This window comes from Archocentrus centrarchus, chromosome 5 (assembly GCF_007364275.1).
Source record: "Archocentrus centrarchus isolate MPI-CPG fArcCen1 chromosome 5, fArcCen1, whole genome shotgun sequence".
Lineage (NCBI taxonomy): Eukaryota > Metazoa > Chordata > Actinopteri > Cichliformes > Cichlidae > Archocentrus > Archocentrus centrarchus.
This window is the reverse complement of record NC_044350.1, coordinates 33,887,631-33,907,495: the sequence shown is the minus strand read 5'-3', so window position 1 is coordinate 33,907,495 and position 19,865 is coordinate 33,887,631. Positions and strand designations below refer to the sequence as shown.

The window sequence follows — 19,865 nt, the reverse complement described above, 5'->3', positions numbered from 1 at the left end:
TAGCCCTGTACTGAAAAGCAGCAGCTTGAGCAGTCCCACTCTTCCATGTAAGTGTGTGTGTGTGGTTATGGGTGTGTGTGTTCTTGGGCTTCTACCTTTATGGGAATCAAATATCCTCTGAAGAACAGAAACGCAAGGGAATAAAACTGTTGACGTCTACAAGGGGTTAGTTTCGGATTAGGGTTTAAGGTTAAAACCACAGTAGGAACTGGAACTCAGGTCAGCCTCGACAGTCACGGCTAAGGCGTGTTGCGGTGATATCGTTTACTCAAATAAAACTACCAAATACTTTGTTTCAAGTACAATGAAAAATTGCACTTATGTTCAGATTACATATTGCCAGGAGAAAGACTATTAAAGTGGAAATAGCAAAATCATAGCTGGCTGAGGTGGCGTAAACTTTATTGTCACCATGCTTTTAATAATGCTTGGTTGTTATTAACTTTACTTATTATACATTTGAGATCTTTAAAGCAGCTGTCAGATAAAAGTAAAAAAATACAGTAATTCCCTCTTACGTATACCTGTATAAGGCATCATGAACTTAATGAACTTCAAAAATGTATACTAAGTAAAATACTTCAGTAAATATACTTGCTATGTAAGCGCATGATATAAAATGAATGTTGAATTGATTGGCACATCTACTTCCTGATTATCTTGTTATATACAGCAGGATAATAAGAAACTGTAGAAATCAACATTCAAATGTCTGAAATAAACTCTCCTAGTGTATCACTGATAAGACCTCCCACTGTAATGATTGCTGCCTCTCAAATGCTAGGAGGGAATAGGCGGTAAACTGCATTTATGTAGTTCTTTTTCATGTTAACAGACAAAGTGCTGCACATGCCGACATAGTCCATGGGTCTTGGACCCGGAGGTTTGAGTTTTGGGGTTTGAGAGGTAATTTATGTGCATGGTTTTCTGTAGTGTTTCTATTTTCTAGCGCTTCAGAGTTTCTTTTCCTCTAACCTTTGGTTCTTTGTTTGACTATAGTTCCCTTTGGTGTTCAGTCTGTCCTGGTCTCATTTCTGTTTTCATCCTTAGCGTCTTCGGTGTGACATCTTGTCTCCGTGTTGGGTTACTGTTATATCTTTGTGTCGAGTTTGGATCTTTGTCTGTGCTTCAGTGTTCTTACTTCCTGTCTTATTTTGATAGTGTCTCGTCTCTTGTGCACAGTGTCTAGTTTTGCTTCCCTTGTCTTGTTTTCCCCAGTTAGTTTCAGCTGTGTTCCCTGCTGTTTCCCATCTCCCTGATTACGTGGTGCGTGGATATATTGTCTGATTCTCCCTCTGTTTGTTGTCTTGTCCTCCCTCTTGCTGTACGCCTCCCTGTTCCGTGGATTTCCCGGTAGTCTTAGTTCTCAGTTTGTTTTGCTCCTGTCCTGCATTGTGGAAGTTTTGCCTTACGTGTGAGTTGCCAGCAGTAAAGTTTTAAGTTCATTCCTTGTTTTCCAAGTCCTGCATTTGGGTTCTACTCTGCCCACTGCACAGCTGAACTATGACAATCCACAAACCAACAATATCAGTTTGGGGTTTAATTTTTTTTTTTTTTTACTTAAGCACAGTTTGACATGTAGTACAGGAGTTGATGCCTAAGTCACAAACACTCAATCCTACTGTAATACTGCACAATTACAAAGATGATCAACCAAGCGTGGCACACAGGTACCCCTGAAGGTTCTCATCTATATCAGATTTTATGATGTCATCATATTGCCTAGCAACTGCCTAGCAACATGTACCGCCTACGCATCTAAATATTAGCAACACTTGCCAGTGGCTGCAGCCTCCCTCTGCGGGGCAAGGTGCCGCTACACTGCAAAAACTGCTGAGGAATAGCTTGAGAACAAAAGCCAAAGGCATAAACCAGCCTATAGACTTTTAGGCTGATCAAGCATCCACAGGAAGGGTAGGAATGAGACCTATTTTTGGAAGATCTAACCTGCAACCCACAAGACCCAAATGTTCCTGTGGATTGCACTTTCTCCTGTCAGACACCGGAGGACATCCTCAATTTGGAAACAAGGGGGGAAACTTTAAAGGAGCTTCATTGCTGAGCTTTTACTAGGGTTTAATATTTTTCCCAAAAATGACATGAATCAAATCCTGGGAAAAGACGAGCCATTTCCCGGGAAAAACTTTTTTTTTTTTTTTTTTTTATTTTAATTAGGCCTTCTGTAGCCTGTGTTGGGCTTAACCTATTTTGATATTGTAGAGGTAGCTTTCCAGCTATGTCCTGTTATGCCCAGTAGGGGGCAACTTTGGCTTCGGCATTCGAGTGCTCGAGCTATGCGGTGTTGGTCCTCAACACTCCCTTAACAAATATAATTTGAATATTCCTGCATTGTACATGGAATTATACCAAACTATTTTACAATTGCTGGTGCAAAACAATACGGTCGTGGCGACATCTGTTGCACTATATCTCCACAATGCACACGTTCCACCAGTGGAACGCTGTAATAGTCATTGAAAAGTTAATTACCGTACTACACTATAATATGACATAACACAGGGCCTTGAGTAATGCACTACGACTTGGTCATTGCCATTCTGGCAACAGCAAATTTATAATGCCGTGTCTAAGAGTTAAAGTAGGTATGTTGTGAATCATCTTTTGAAAAGCTGGCCAATCCTTATAGCCTAAAAAATATACATTTTACTCAACTCCATTTTAAAAGCGAAGTATGTTAAAGTAATCTATTTCATGATACTTTCTTCACACATTGGGCCCGTATCCTAATTCATGATTGTTAGTAAGCGGCTGCAAACGAGGAAAAGAAACACTCGAAGTTAAACAGATATTTCTTTATTTTTCAGGGCAGGCATATTTTATAGGCTATATAATGCAATATAACAATATATAATAATATAAAATTATATAATACAAATACCTTAGGCTAAACACATTGCCTACGATTTCAACAAATTAAAGAGGAAAAAAGTACAACTGTGTAATACCTCTATTAAAACGCTTGAGATGAAGGCTGAAGCCTTAAAGACGTATATGCATGTATACTCACCGGCCAGGTTAAACTGCTCATTAATGCAAATATCTAATCAGGAAGGCATATGGCAGTAACTCAGTGTATTTAAGCATGTAAACATGGTCAGGACGTCCTGACCATGAAAATATCCAGTGAACAGCAGTTATTTTTGGGTATGCAAGATATTTCAGAAAAGCACCTTTGTACCCACAACACATTGGACATTAAAGTGCATGAGCTACAGCAGCATTTGATCACAGCAGATGCTGCTCCTGCAATTTGCACACACTCACCAAAATGCTGGAATGCTGGGAAAACATGGGACACTTTGGGCTCCTTAGTACCCACTGAGCATTGTTTAAATACTACAGCCTAACAGAGTATTGTTGTTGACCACGTCCGTCCTTTTATGACCACAGTGTACCCATCTTCTGATGGCTCCTTCCAGCAGGATAGCACACCCATGTCACAGAGCTCAAATAATCTCAAACTGGTTTCTTAAACATGACAGTAAGTTCACTATATTCAAATGGTCTCCACACTCACCAGATCTCAAACTATTAGAGCACCTTTTGATGTGGTGGAACAGCTTATTCACATCATGGAATCTCCATCATGCAGCAACTGTGTGATATTATCATGTCAATATGGACAGAAATCTCTGAGGAATGTTTCCAGTACCTTTTATAAACTATGCCATGAAGAATTAAGGCATTTCTGAAGGCAAATGGGGGCTCCAACCTGGTACTAGCAAGGTGTACTTAATAATGTGAGTATAAGTGCTGCTTTATAAGGCTGTGTTACTGTCACAGTTTGTGTGAGCAGTGACCAGAGATGGCAAAAGTGCAGACATTGTGTACTTAAGAAGAAGTCCAGATACGCTGGTAAAAGTTAAAGTATTGATTCTTTACTCGAGTAAAAGTGTAAAAGTACAGGCTCTCAAATGTACTCAAAATAAGAAAGTAAAAGTAGCTCTTTGGAGGATATTTCCACCAGCTATTTTTGTTAACTGAAAGCTAACTGAACCTCATGCTATGCAAATGTAATGATAAAACAATATTATCACATGAGAATGCATATTTTATTTCAATCCAAACTCTAATTCTAATGACTGCACTCAGCTTGAAGACTGTTATGTAGAACATGAGCAGCAAAAAAAGAATTTTAAAAAAGCTATTTTTGCTGTTGTCTGCAATGTAGGGGTTGACACTGCCTCAGATTAGTATAATCAGGGGTTACAGTGGGAAACAGCAGGTGGGGGGACCCAAAGATCGGCTGCAGTTCCTTGGCATGGGGAAATGAATCACAGCACACAATAATTTCTGCTGTGAGCTCCAGTAGATTTTTTTTGTGTGCAGCTGTGATCAGCTGCTCCTGCTCTGAGGTTTACTGCTCTTTGTGGATTTACACAACTGAATTCAATAAGATGTAACCCAGTATTTCACAAGCTTTTTGTGGCTGATTTCCATCCCCTACACTGACAGAATACTGTTTATACTGTCTTTATACTGACAGTATACAGTTGGTATAAAGGTGGAGTTCAGTGAATGAATCTCAGCATCATCAGCTTAGGTTCAAACTCATCTCTGCTACACTTGATGTAACCATGAACACCACAGCTGCTGTGCACCAGTCCAACACAGCACTTACTGCAAACTAACCTGTTTATCCTGCACTAAACTGCAGTATTTTCATGCAATCCTTGAATAACACAAAGTTAGGATACCTCAGTTTGTTTTGACAGCATGTTTCACAATATGAATAAAAACACTACATCATATACAGATCCAAGATCTGATTTTAAAATGTAAGCTTTAAATTTCCGGTTTATCAGATGTCACTGAGCAGTCCTTACCTTTAACTGTAACCTCTCTTCTTCCTCTCCTGTCCTAGTTCTCCATCTCTGAGTGAACTTCTCTCTCTTTTCTCTCCCTGGAAATACAGCAGCTGTGCTTTTAGCTAAGAGAAACACTGTGTGACAAACTGCTGACCCTTTGTGTGTTTGCTGATATTTGTTGCGCATTTAGAAAAGTTGCATTTGAAATTACCTGCAACACGTTACTGCCTTTACTTTTGCTCCTCTTCTGTAGCGCTAGCTAAGATGCTGAAGATGCTGATGCTGATGTCTGTAAGTTGCGAGCACAACTTACAGACATCAGCACTTGATCCGGCCCACTGTAACCCCTGAGTACAGCACTGTGAATGATACATAAATTATATGGTTTTGCCTCTTTAATCTCTTCACATGCGATAAACCTCGGGGATGGATACACCAGTATGATTGTCCCTTATGTGTCATTCTTCCTCCATTTAAACTCAGATCGGTTTGATGTTTGAAGGCGCAGTGACCGGAAATAAAAACTTTGTTTTCGTTACTTTAGTTAAACCTAAAGTAACGAGTCTGTTTTGAAAATGTAAGGAGTAGAAAGTACAGATATTTGTGTAAAAATGTAGGGAGTAAAAGTAAAAAGTAGTCAGAAAAATAAATACTTAAGTAGAGTAGAGGAGCATCAACCATAACCTTGACTTTAGGTTGCTCAGTGAATTAACAAGAAGAATAATTTACTCTTAATGGTGCTGCACTCCCAAATTTCTCCCAAAGCCTTTGCTGAGCTGTGTTCTGTATGGAAATATGCCAAAAGAAGCCATTGATGTATGGCATAAATATTCAAAGAAACAGATTGAAGATCATTTTCTACACAGATACTTTTTAACAATAATCATTTTTTTGTATATCCAATCTGCTCTTCCTGAAGCTCAGCGCTTAGAAGTTGATGCAAACTTCAGACAATGAATGTTTTATTGTTTCTATCTTACTTGATTTAAACAGCATTGTTGTACTATTCCTAAAAATCAGTAAATTAAAGTAATTTTTTCTGTTATGGAGCACTGGTGTAACAAATTAGACCACCACTTTAGCGCTTACCTCCAACCTCCTGCCAGAAATCCGAATCCATGAGAGCAACTCTGACTCTGCAGTAGTGCACCGCCCCCTGCTCCCCCACTCCTGTTTGATGCTGAAACTGTGACTGGCCAACCACAGCTGAACCACAGTGAGTAAGATGGCAGGCAAAGCCCAGATTTTAGCCAAAATGGAGTTTTATTAATTACTTGTTCTTTTTGTACAGTTAAGATCACAGCCTCCATCTCCACATCCCTACACTCATATTTTGACTTGTTCATCTGCTAAATTAGGGACAAGGTTAAAGATTAATTTGATCGGTAGTATCATTGCATCATTTACTTTTTTATTAATGCATTTAATTGCCATTATATTTTGATTTTTCTTTGACCACAATAATCATGTGTTCAAAATCTATTACTTTGACAGCTGTATTATACATAACAGCAAACCATGTGCGCACAGTTTTCCTGTGAGCACAGTGAGGATTTATCAGCCTTGTAGGTAAATACTCCCTTCTGTTTTTTAAAGGGTGCAGAATGGTAAAATTTCAATCATAACTGATAGATATGAAAAGGACAGAGCCATATAAATAAAACCAATATTGAAATAAACTGGAATAATCTCTTTCTTATGCTGTGTGAAAAAGAAAAAAACATTTGATAAAAGCTTGACATTTGACTAAAATCTGTGCTCCAGGATATTATAAACAGATTCCCGTCTGGCTGCACGCACACACACACACACACACACACACACACACACACACACACACACACTCACACTCACACACACACTGTCACCTCTCTTCTCACTGCTGCAGCTGTGTGAGGTAATGTCTGTCTGTGTCTCTGTGCAACACCCTGCAAGAATAACAAATCCACCTCTCTCCCTCTCTCATCCTTTTTCTATCTCATTATCTCACCCTCTGTCTGTCTTTCTCTCTGCCCCCCACCTTTACTTCCCTCTCTCTCTTCCCTCTGTCTACACTCGTCTTTTCCTTGCTCGTTCGCCCACCCCCTGCTCCCCCACTTCTGTTTGAGGCTAGATGCAGTAGACTATTAAAAATGTCCTCTGTCGAGAAAAGATTGTGTTGTAAACAAAGAGAGAAAGGGAGGATGAGGGAACCGGGCGTGAGGTGGGAAGGGTGGAGAGAAATCCCATGGAAAAGAAGCGAGATGATAAAATAAACAAATGCAACATAAAATCACACATAAACTTAACAATTTTATATCACCATATTCTGTATTTTTTTCAGCCTCTGAAGCCTCAAATATGTCTCTCTATGCTGTATTCAAGGAAACATATGTATGCATTGTTCAGAGACATTTTGCATGACTGTGTTTTGAAGACCAGACAGAGACAACCTCGAGATTACGGATCCGAGTGCACATCGGGGTAAATGTGGGTCACGTCAGACTAAAGAGCCCAACTCGAGTAACAAAAAGTGGTTTTCTATTATTATTCTCAGCGGGACACATCAACAGAAATATAATCAGTCAGCAAACCCTTTTTAAATGCAGTGCAAATTTTGAAACAAGGCTGAAGAAAATCTCAAACTGCAGACAAATTAAACTGAGTCATAAGGCTTTATTTTCCACATATATGAAGAGCCACGATTGTAACAGGACCAGGACACGTGACCTTAACTTGTTATTTTTGCAAATCAGAAAATGGCACATGATCTTAAAGTGGCTCTAATCAATATTTTTATACTAATAATGTTTAAAATGTGTTTTTACACTGTCCACAGTATAAAAACAAGGTGACAAAGAATACTGTCTCTAGTAACGTTGTATCTACTTGTATACAGAGAATTATTACCAGGTTCTTCAGCTTAAGTTGGCTTTATATTTGAGCTCTCCAGTTAGTAACCAACTAATGAATGCAGTGGAGAATTTAGTGGATAACTTTTCACAGGGATCAGTAGAAACAAAAACTAAAAGGGAGCCAATATTGTCCACTTGCATGCATCAAGTGGACAATAGCTAGACTTCAAAATGCTCTGCAATTGCTGGACTTGAACTTTGAAGATTTAATATTTGTGCATTTGTACCTTCTCCAATTAAGAATGCCGAGGGCCAATTTGACCAGCAAAACTTTAAATCAAACACTGTTTGAACTGAGATTGACTAAGAGACCACACCAAACTAAATATTTCCCTCTTTGTGTTTTCATTTTGTGAGTGGTTGCTGGGGGTAGCTCCCTGTCACCAAGTAAAATCTGTAGCAAAGAGGATGCTGCACCCTGGACAGGTCACCAGCCTGTTGCAGAGCTAACACTGAGAGACAGACAACCCTTCACACTCACATTCATACCTGTGGGCAAATTAGAATCTCCAATTAACCTAACCCCACTAACTGCATGTCTTTGGACTGTGGGAGGAAACCCACTCAAACTCCAAACAGAAAGTCTCCAGCCAAGGTGGAATCAAACCCAGGACCTTCTTGTTGACATTTTGCTTGCTGTGAGGCAACAGTGCTAACCACTGCACCACTGTGCTGCCCTCGAATGAAAAACTTGTACACTATAGTACCCACTATTCACTCACTCATCCAAATTGAATCCAGGTGTTCCAGTCACTTCCACAGGTGTATAAACCAGCACCTGGGCATGCAGACTGCTTCTACAAAAATCAGTGAAAGAATGGGTCGCTCTCAGGAGCTCAGTGAATCCCAGCGTGGTACCGTGATAGGATGATACCTGTGCAACAAGTCCAGTCACTGCTAAATATTCCACAGTCAGCTGTTAGTGGGATTATAACAAAGTGGAAGTGACTGGGAACGACAGCAGCTCAGCCATGAAGTGGTAGGTCCCATAAAATCACAGAGTGGGGTCAACTTTCTGCAGAGTCAGTCACTACAGACCTCCAACCTTCATGTGACCTTCAGATCAGCTCAGGAACAGTGTGTAGAGAGCTTCATGGATGGGTTTCCATGGCAGCTGCATCCAAGCCTTCCATCACCAAGAACAATGCAAAGTGTTGATGCAGTGGTGTAAAGCACGCCGCCACTGGACTCTAGAGCAGTGGAGACGTGTTCTCTGGAGGGATGAATCACACTTCTCCATCTGCCAATCTGAGGGAAGAGTCTGGGTTTGGTGGTTGCCAGGGGAACGGTACCCGTCTGACTGCATTGTGCCAAGTGTAAAGTTTGGTGGAGGGGGGGTTATGGTGTGGGGGTGTTTTTCAGGAGTTGGGCTCGGCCCCTTAGTTCCAGTCAAAGGAACTCTGAATGCTTCAGCATACCAAGACATTTGGATCAATTTGATGTTCCCAACTCTGTGGGAACAGTTTGGGGATGGCCCCTTCCTGTTCCAACATGACTGCACACCAGAGCACAAAGCAGCTCCATAAAGACATGGATGAGCCAGTTTGGTGTGGAACAACTTGACTGGCCTGCACAGAGTCCTGACCTCAGCCTGATAGAACACCTTTGGGATGGATTAGAGCAGAGACTGTGAGCCAGGCCTTCTCTCCAACATCAGCGTCTGACCTCACAGATCTGCTTCTGGAAGAATGGTCAGAACTGCCACTCACATCTGACCTGACAGCTTCCCCACTTGTTTCCCCACCTTCTGCATCAAATGAGGGCAGATAATGAAGAAAAACATGCAATTTAAATCTCGTGGTTTTGCTTTTCGACGTAGCATTTTATTGTAAATGACATTTTACCTGCATTACCTTCGAGGCCCACCAGGTGACCATTCCTGACACTGACTTAAAGAACCTGAGAACTCCCTGCCAGTGTTTCTTGTGCTCAGTCAACTATTAAAGTGAATCAGACAGATTATAAGACATCTTGTCTTTATTAATTTAATACGATAGCTTAAATAACTTAATGCATAGCTTAATCAACTTTGTTTTTCCTCTTAAAAGCTTAACATAGGAACCAGATGATGTAAAACTCTCCTCCAACTGTCAGCAGTAAACTGCTTAATGTTCAATGTGGATGCAAACTAATATTAAAAAACACCCTGTGATTAAATGAGGACAAACTTCAGACATGTTGTGTATTATTATTTTTATTATGAATCTGGAAAACACTTCTTGGTCTTTATTGACAAAAATATTAAAGCTGTTTTAAACAGCTTTGTAGGGTGTTGGTTAGCCCTGTGAGCCGGGAAAGGCTCCAGCTCCACCGCGACACTAGCTGGATAAGCATTCAGAAAATTAACAGATGCATGTTTATTGTAGGACGACACACAAAAGGATATGTGTGTGTGTCTGTATTTGGATTTTAAAATTAAACATTTTAATCTGTGAAGTCACCATTTTGTGGTGGTGTCTCCGGTGAATGGCAGAAATACAAAGGCAGCAGGAGGAAGGCCAGCACACACACATGCACACACATCATGAATGCCTTATTTTAATCCTAAAATTTTAAACCAGGGCAGACTGAGACACTGAAACACACAATTACAGACACACTGCATAAGAAGATTTCACATGAACAATCTTTGGACATATCACACAAGCACAAACAACACACAAAGAGCATGGTGGGTTTGGTTTCTAATTCAGTGCGTGTGTGTTGAGATGTGTGTGGCAGATTTAATGATGTTATTGTATAATCAGACTAATCTGGTTACTGTGTGACAGATTTGATGCCTCTCAATTTCCTGTCTGTCTATCTTCCTACTTGTCCCTATAAGGAAAAAAAAACTTCCTCTTCAATTGCCTGTCTGTCATACTGCCTGACATATATACAACTTACATTATAATGCAATTGCTGCCTGATTGCTGTTAATTATACCAAAAAGAAAGCCTAATATGTTAAACCTAAACCAATTATAAATCACACAGTTGTACTACATGCATATATGACTATTTTATGTGTGAATATATACAGTGTTAAGTGTATAGACTGTGTCTATAAAAAGCAAAAGTCATACCTGATACCCTTTAAGATCCCAGACCTGTTCTCAACCTTGTGCATAGAGCAGATATCATCTTTGGTAATGAACTATGGTAACATTGGTGATAAGAGTTGGGTTCTAGCTATGACCAAACAGCAGTGCTCATAGTCTGCAAGCTTGGAGACGGTGCATCAGGCCATGAATGTGATCAAAGCATTGGTGGGGTTTTTTTTTTTGCCATTTCCCTCAGTGTCAGTTTAAGTTTAATATCCTGAGGTAAACTCTTGAGTGTGCCATTCATAAATTGTTTTTAAAAGATGGCTGTAACCACCCTAATGTCCTCCTTTGGTTTTGGACTCAATCTTACTGTTTTTGCTGACAGGGTAGGCAGCTGGGATAGGCTTCGGCTCACCTGTGACCCTGAATTGGATAAGCGGAAGAAAACGGATGGATGGATGGATGGATGGATCAGGGCTTTCAAATTGTTGTGGAGTAGCAGGGGGGGTATGCCAAAGTAGCAGGTGAGACCGAAGCCATGACGGCAGCAGACGATATGAATAGTCACATGCCAGTCGTGAACCAATCAAATGGCTCAGATTGAAAGAACGTAAATATTGCCACGTGCGTCCACATGGCGCTGGAAATGGAGATGCAGACGGCACAAAGAATTTTTTTTTAGGAAAATTAAAAAGTAGATGGCACAGAGTGGTGGAGTAGGCGGAAAATGCGCCTGCCGCCGGCATAATTTGATAGCCCTGATGGATGGATGGATGGATGGATGGATGGATGGAGGAGTAGACAGCTGTTGTCAGCTAAGGCTAGCTTCAGTAAACTACTTCCATAAACTGTACCGGTGCTTCAAAAAGATACCTGCTAATTACTACTAAGAATTAGTGCTTGATTTTCAGTCACCAAACTGAAGCTCAGAGTTATTGGACAGGCTGTAGGACACAGCAAGCCATAATTCAATTAAAAATGGCCCAAAGGCACTACCACCACAGGCATAGATAAGAAGTCCAGTTTAGCTCCCAGTCTTGGCACACCTGCCACTCAAAGCAGCCACACCCCTACCTCTAAGCCTTACCAGTATCTAAAAGCTAGTTATTAAAAAAGAAATGCACCATACAGTTGTTATGTTTATTTTTATGTTTGATATCATTATGCGCCTCCATTTTTTTTGGCACACAAAAAAATTTCACTCACCATCAGCTCGACTTACTGATTTGTCTGCTTGCAATTTCTTCCTCTTCTACCAAATTGAACTTCAAGTTGAAAGGTCGTCCCTTTTGACACAAGATCCAGCATATGAATTTAAAGAGTAGGACATTTTTAGGGGCTTATCCAACCATAGCAGGAGCGCTGTGGACATTCCACAAAGAGATTACCATGGCCACTGTTAAACTGGGTATGGTGTTTGCATTTTAATAGGTGCAGTCTCTGAATGTTCTGATTGCCTTCATGTACGCCTGTCTGGGAGGATCCAGCTCCATAAAATTTTAAGTCCTTTAACCTTTGCCAGGCAGGTACCTGAGACTGCTCTTTCTTTGTTTGCTTCAGATTTTCTGTGGGATGCAGCTGTTTCTCTGGACAGTCGTGCTTGTCCATTCTTGTCCGTCCCCATCTATTAATATCTGTATACATTGATCAAGCATAACATTATGACCACTGACTGGTGAGGTGAATAACACTAATTATCTCTTCATCATGGCACTGGTTAGTGGGCGGGATATATTAGGGAGCAAGTGAACATTTTGTCCTCAACGTTAGAAGCAGGAAAAATGGGAAATCGTGAGGATTTGAGTGAGTTTGACAAGGGCCAAAGTGTCATGGCTAGATGACGGGTCAGAGCATCTTCAGAACATCACAACACAATATTAGGCAGGTGGTCATAATGTTATGCTTGATCTGTGTATATTTAAAGGTTTCACAACTCAGCTTTGCTTGATTTTTTTTTTTCAAGTGGTCACTCACAATACTGCAACCAAATGTCTCTATTTCCTCAGTTCTCCCACACACATTTTCCTATGGAGCAGTAAGTCCTCCAGCTACAAACAACCCATCCATCCATGCGTCCATCCATGCGTCCATCCATCCGTCCATCCATCCATCCGTCCATCCATCCATCTGGGGCCAGGTCGCGGGGTCAGCAGCCTAAGCAGAGAAACCCAAACCTCCCTCTCCTGAGCCACCTACTCTAGCTTATCTAGGGGAACACTGAGTCATATAATCTTTCCTTGGTCTGCTCCAGGGCCTCCTCCTGGTTGGACATGCCCAGAACACTTCACCCAAGGGGCATCCAGGTGGCATCCTAATCAGATGCCTGAACCACCTCAACTGGCTCCTTTCAATGTGGCTCCCCTCTGAGCCCTTCCTGAATGGCTGTATTTCTAACCCTGACCAAGCTCTCACTGCAGTTGTACAGGGACTGAATGGCCCATAATAACGGGCCAGACACCCCATCCTCCCACCCCAGCAATGTGGTCGAATGCCTTCTCCAGGTCCACAAAGCACATGTAGACTAGATGGCCAAATTCCCAGGTACACTTGAATATCCTTAAGAGGATAAAGAGCTGGTCCAGGATTCCGTGAACAGGACGAAAACCTCATTGTTCCTCTTGAATCCGAGGTTCGACTAACAGACGAACTCACCTTTCCAGCACACTGTCATGGACCTTCCCAGGGAGGCTAAGGAGCGTGATCCCTTGATAATTGGAGCATACCCTTCGGTCTCCCTTGTTAAAGATAGGGACCGCCACCCCAGTCTGACAATCCAGTGGCACCGCCTCAGATCGCCACACGATGTTGCAGAGACATGTCAACCAAGACAGCCCTACAACATCCAGAGACTTCAGGAACTCAGGGCAAACCTCATCCACCCCAGGGGCCACCAAGGAGTTGTTTAACTACCTCAGTGACCTCACCCTCAGACTCTACTTCCACTACAGAAGGAGTCTCAGTGAGATTAAGGAGGTCCTTGAAGTATTCTTTCCACCGCCTGACTATATCCTCATTTGAAGTCTGCAGCACCCCACCCGCACTATACACCATGTGGGTAGAGCACCGCTTTATCCTACTGAGTCAGCCTCAGCAATGGTGATGCAGAACATGGTCCATTCAGACTCGATGACCTCAGCCTCCCTCAGGATGTTGTTGAACTTCTCTAAGATGGCCAGGTACTCTGAACTGTCATTTGGTCAGGACCAACATACAGGCAGCAAGCTGAAGGCATACAAGGATATCCACCCCAGCCTGCTGTCTCTCACCAAGGGCAACTCCAGACAGAAACAGAGTCCAGCCCCTCTCCAGGAGACTGATTCCAGAGCCCAGGCCATGTGTTGAGGTTAGCCTAACTATATCAGTGTCTCTCAACCTCGCGCACTAGCTCAGGCTCCTTCCCCACTAGAGAGGTGATGTTCCATGTCCCAATAGCCAGTCTCAATAACAGGGGATCTGTCCGCCAGGGCCTCTGCCCTCGGCTGCCGCCCGACATACACTGCACCAAACCACCATGGTGCCTACTGTGGGTGGTGGGCCTACAGGAGGGCAGGCCCATGTGTCCTCTTCGGGCTGGGCCCCACAAGCTAAGGCACGCCAACCAGGGACTCTCCCTTGAGTTCCCTCCCCAGGCCTGGCTCCAGGGCGGGGGCCTGGTAACCCTATCCGGGGCAGAGTAAACTGTTCTCTTTGTGTCCCTCAGCACTGCAGATGACCCCCCCTCCCTGAGCCTGGGTCTGCTGGAGGTTTCTTCCTGTTAAAAGGGAGTTTTTCCTTCCCACTGTCACCAAGTGCTGCTCATAGGGGATCGTTTTGACTGTTGGGTTTTCTCTGTATTATTGTAGGGTCTTTACCCACAATACAAAGCACCTTGAGGCGACTGTTTGTTGTGATTTGGCGCTATATAAATACAATTGAATTGAACTGAACTGTGTGTCTGCCATAAGGGTCATTGGAATCACTCTTCGTCTGGCCGTCACCTGGGACCAATTTGCCTTGGCAATCCTACCAGGGGGCAAAAGCCCCCAGACAACATAGCCCTTGGGATTACTGAGACACAAACACCATCCATCACAATTAGGTGATGATTCATGAAGGGGGCTACAAACAACATTGTTTTTAATTCTTTCTGTAATAAGTTTTTACTTCATGCCAGTTTCATATTTGTAAAACCTCCCCAGTTCCCCAGTTTTATATTTGTAACGTCACCCCAATGTAAAGTCTGTCAGCAGGGGATTATTTTAACCGCACTGCGACAAAAGTTAAGCTTGGTTCAACTTTTCAGCTTTTTTTAACAGCTTTTTTTTTTTTTTTTCCTTCTGTATTGGGGTCCCCACTGCAACAGAGAGGCCTAATTGAAATGATGGCTATATTTTTTTCACACAAGGCCATAAACCCCCAAAGAAATGTTTGCTTCATCCTGTCCATCCAAGGCTGATAGACTGTGATGCAGACTGTCTCACTGCCCGGCTGCCTGTCTCACTCATATTTATCTTTTCCTCATTGCAGTTATGTGTATAGTCAAAATTAAAATGGACTCTCATACGCACACATAAGCGTAGGAAGATTTCTTTAGAAGTCAATATTGTTTTAGCAGATATAGAATATTCTTTCATCCTAAACAGCAAAGAAAAAAGTCCAATTTTAAGGGCTGAAACTGCAGCGCTGGATAAGCCTATTACAGTGTGTGTGTGTGTGTGTGTGTGTGTGTGTGTGTGTGTGTGTGTGTCTGGGAGGTTTTTGGACTCGTTGATTACTCATCGCAAAGCTAAGACACGCACACACACACACACATACGCACAGAATGAGTAAAGCCTGTGTGACTGATAGGGTTTTCTAACACAGCAGATCAGACTGTGTCTCTGTTCTGGCTCAGTGGTGTTTAGTCTGTATGTGTGTGTGTGTGTGTGTGTTATATGTTCCCTTTAGTCTTTATTTGGCTCATTCATTTAATCTTTCTTTCTTTCTTTCTTTGGTTTCCACCCTCTCCTCCTCTCTCCTCTAAACCATCCTTTTGGTTTATTCTTTAAACCTTTCTCCTATTGCATTTGTTCTTTACTGTTTCTCTTCCCTTCTTATTTCCTCTCCTGTTCATACTTCCTTCCAGCTTTTTCTTACCTCCAGTCCCTTGTCTATTGCCTTTCCTCCTACTTTTCCTCTCCTTTACACTTCTCTCTTTCTGTCTGGCACTCTGCCTCTCTTCCTTCTCATCTTCCTCCCTCTCTCTCTCCCATTTAATGCTCCATCTATCCCCTCCTCCCTCCCTCTCCCTCATTATTCGGTATAATCGGTTGTCTAGACAGTGACTCCCCACACAGATCACACCTGAGAGAGGGAAATGGAGAGAGAGCAATGGGGGGAGCGGCAGAAAAAAGAGAGAGATGAAAAAAGGAAATGAGACAGAAGAGAAGAAAAAAACTGGTGATAAAACGATTTGCCTTTTTTCGTCTGCTGAACTCGAAGGAAAGCTGTCTGACACATGCGGCGGACTGACTGAAGGAGAGAGAAGGAACAGAGACAGATGAAATAAAGTGGGAGGGAGGATAGAAAAGCGGCAATAAAAAGACTGAAGTGTATAACACGCACACACAGACAGACACTTGGAGAAACTGCAGATTGATAGTACGGAATACATTCATTAGCTTTGTTCCCTGCGGTCTAGACTGGTTGATTTTCTGGTGCATGTGTGTGAGCGTGTGGTCTATTTTTATGATGATCACTTTGCTAGCAATTTGGAGAGAGGTTTAAGAGGCTTCTTTTGGAGAGTCAGGACATCTGGACAACTTTTATAGCTAGATTAAAATGCATGCTGTTTATAAATATCAAACATGCTCTTAAGGGAAGCAGGGCTGCTGCTAGTTAGGCTGAAGTTATTTAATCAAGATGGCTGACAGCTGCAGATTGGACAGAAGCCAGCAGTTTTTGACGAATGCTTGAATGTGTTTGTTTGTGCTCGACTGTATTGCTATTTTTTTAAATAGATATTTTTGTCAAATGAAATGAGATGAACTTGTAACGAGTAATTGGAAAGTGTTTACTGTAGATAGGCCTGGGCAGAGGGCTGTTCTGCCATGACCAAAAGTCTTTATGTCCAACTTCACCGGCGACGTTGCTGTCATTTCCAGGTCCAAATGCTCCTAAATAAACAGCAATGGCAGAACCGGTGACTTTGTTCACTATTACATCTTTCTTTAGCGAGACACAAAAAGGGCCTTGATTCTTTTAACTCTGATAAAGTGGTCAGTGTATCCGTTCTCAGGCATCCATGAAAGCTAGCTGACATTTAAAGATGAAAAACCTGCACTGGCTGATGTATTTCTTACACTATTATTACAGCACAGTTATAATAGTGTATGTAAACGGAAATGGAAATCTAAATAACAGGGAGGTTTTGGAGAGCTAGTTATATTGGCCTAGCTGACATTATCTGCCTTCCCTGTGGCTAGCTACAGGGGTACCAGTACACACAGCAGCACTGCCAGTATGAACTGGCTTTCAATATAGGCGCATGTTGAAGGTCAGTCAGTGATTGATTGATTGATTGATTGATTGATTGATTGATATAGCGCTTAACAACAACCAACTAAGGTGACCAAAGCACTTTACAGTAAAAGTTACATCAAAAAAGTACAATAAAAGTTACATCACAGAAAAAATACACAAGAACAACAATAAAAAGGAAAATAGGAAAATGCCATTCCACTACATGGTATTAAAAGCCTGTCTAAAAAGATAAGTCTTTAGCTTAGACTTAAAGATTCTCTGGTCGGAAGTTAATCGAAGATCTAAAGGGAGGTTGTTCCAGAGTCGGGGTGCTGCCACTGAAAAGGCCCGGTCACCCCAGTGCTTTAACCTAGTTTTTGGGACATCTAATAAAAGGTAACTGGATGACCTCAGAGATCTCCCATGTACAGGAAGACTTAAAAGGTTCAGCTCCTGTGAGTGCCCGATTGGCAAAGACAAGTGCCATCATATGGCAGCGTTATTGATTTGAGTGGAGAAGAATGTGTCTCCCAGCGATGAGGAATGTGTGTGGAAGAGGGCGAAGGCATCCAAAGCAGACGAGATTGTTGCCAAGAGGGTGTCTGAGATGACACCATCAACAACACCAGGTGAGTCAATCATTTAAAGTTCTCTGTTTGTTTTAATTATTCTCAGCTTTAAGGTCAGCCTTGTGTTTTATAAAGACAAAAATATTCAGTGCACATCAAAACTTTAAAACGTGCTTTAAGTGAATGGTCTTAATAAAACAGTTAATTTTGATATAGCATTCTCCCTTGGAATGATTACTCAAAGTAGTTTTTTTTTTCAGCTGGAATCAAAACAATCAAGGATAATCAAGTGTTCATGGGAGTTTGCCCATCCAGTCTATATGTGCTTTGTGGACTTGGAGAAGGCATTCAACCCTCAGGGTATCCTGTGGGAGGTCCTGCGGGAGTATGGGGCGTCTGGCCCGTTGTTGTGGGCCATTCAGTCCGTGTACAACCACAGTGAGAGCTTGGTCCTTATTGCCGGCAATAAGTCGGACTTGTTTCCTTTGGGTGTTGGTCTTCACCAGGGCTGCCCTTTGTCACCGATTCTATTCATAATTTTGAAGGACAGAATTTCTAGGCGTAGCCAAGTGGTGGAAGGCTTCCACGTTGGTGGCCTCAGAGTCTCATCTCTGCTCTTTGTGGATGATGCGGTCCTGTTGGCTTCATCAGGGGGTGGCCTCCAGCTCACAGTGGAATGGTTCACAGCCGAGTGCGAAGCAGCTGGCATGAGAATCAGCCAGGATTTGGGATGCGTCTGCAGTGATGCGGTCGTGGTGAAGAGGGAGCTGAGTGTAAAAGCGAAGCTGTCAATTTACTAGTCAGTCTACGTTCATACCCTCACCTATGGTCAGGAGCTTTGGGTAGTGACCGAAGGAATAAGATCATGAATACAAGCGGCAGGAATGAGCTTCCTCTGAAGGGTGGCTGGCCTCTCCCTTAGGGATAGGGTGAGGAGTGCGGCCAGCTGGGAGGGGCTCAAAGTAGAGCAGCTGCTCCTCCACATCAAAAGGAGCCAGTTGAGATGTCTCGGGCATCTGACTACGATGCCTCCTGGGCACCTCTTGGGTGAGGTGTTCTGGGCATGTCCTACCAGGAGGAGGCCCTGAGGCAGACCCAGGACATGCTGGAGAGATTATATCTCTTGGATGGCCTGGGAATGCCTTGGGGTCCCTCCGGATGTGCTGGTGGAGGTGGCTGGGGAGAGGGAAGTCTGGGCTTCTCTGCTTATGCTGCTGCCCCCACGACCCGGCCCCGGATAAGCACAAGAAGATGGATGGATGGAATCAAAAGACCTGTCACTGGAATCACTGTCAAAACTTGGGCGTTTTACAGGGATCGGGTGGATTTTGAGTCAAGGAAATACTTCAGTTTTGACATTTACTTTGACTCCTTTTATAAATTATATATACATATATATATGTATGTAAACTCTTGTAAATTACAGACATCAGACTGGCTTGTCCATGATCTCCACTTAAATTTAGATGTATTTTAGATGTACTTTGTCAGCTCTATGTGGCCAAAACTGCTTGGTTCCACTAAAAGCTTCACTGACTCATTTGTATTTTTTCTCCTTTTGCTTTAAATCTAGACTCTGCCAATCAAGACATTTGATGGACTTGTAAAAAGAGTATAGGTTTGGTTCAAGCAGAGGACAGGGCTTCAGTGGCTGTCGCTGAGGAGGAGAGGAAACAGATTGAGGAAGCCACAGTTGCATTGTGCATTGTGGTAAGAAAGTGTGTTGATAAAAAACTTTTGTGCCCCATCAAACACTTCAGTGCAGCTTAAGAAAACATATGGAAATAGGCTTTATTTAAATATACTTTGTTTGACAAACCTTGCTTGTGTTTTGTCTTTTTCATGTGTTTTCTAAAGCTGCTACAAATTAAACTTTCAGGGCCACTAACAAAACAAGATAAGGTTAATCAGCTCAAAAAAAGCTGATTTTAAAAAGCTAAAAAAAAAAAAAATACTCAAGTTTTTGGTATAAGAAAAAAACCCGACAAATTGCAGCAACTGCTCTGCTAACGCAGAGGGTTTGATTTAATATGCATATCTGTTAGTTACCCAAGAAATAGTAAGTGCA

At 42.2% G+C, this 19,865-nt stretch overlaps 1 long non-coding RNA gene across 1 annotated transcript; it reads left to right on the top strand.

Moving 5' to 3' along the window:
- On the top strand, nt 1–19,506 carry LOC115780846 (uncharacterized). The gene is made up of 3 exons (XR_004019996.1): nt 1–47; nt 17,660–17,857; nt 19,371–19,506. It is a non-coding gene; the product is annotated as an uncharacterized LOC115780846 (long non-coding RNA).
- Nucleotides 19,507–19,865: the final 359 nt, after the last annotated feature.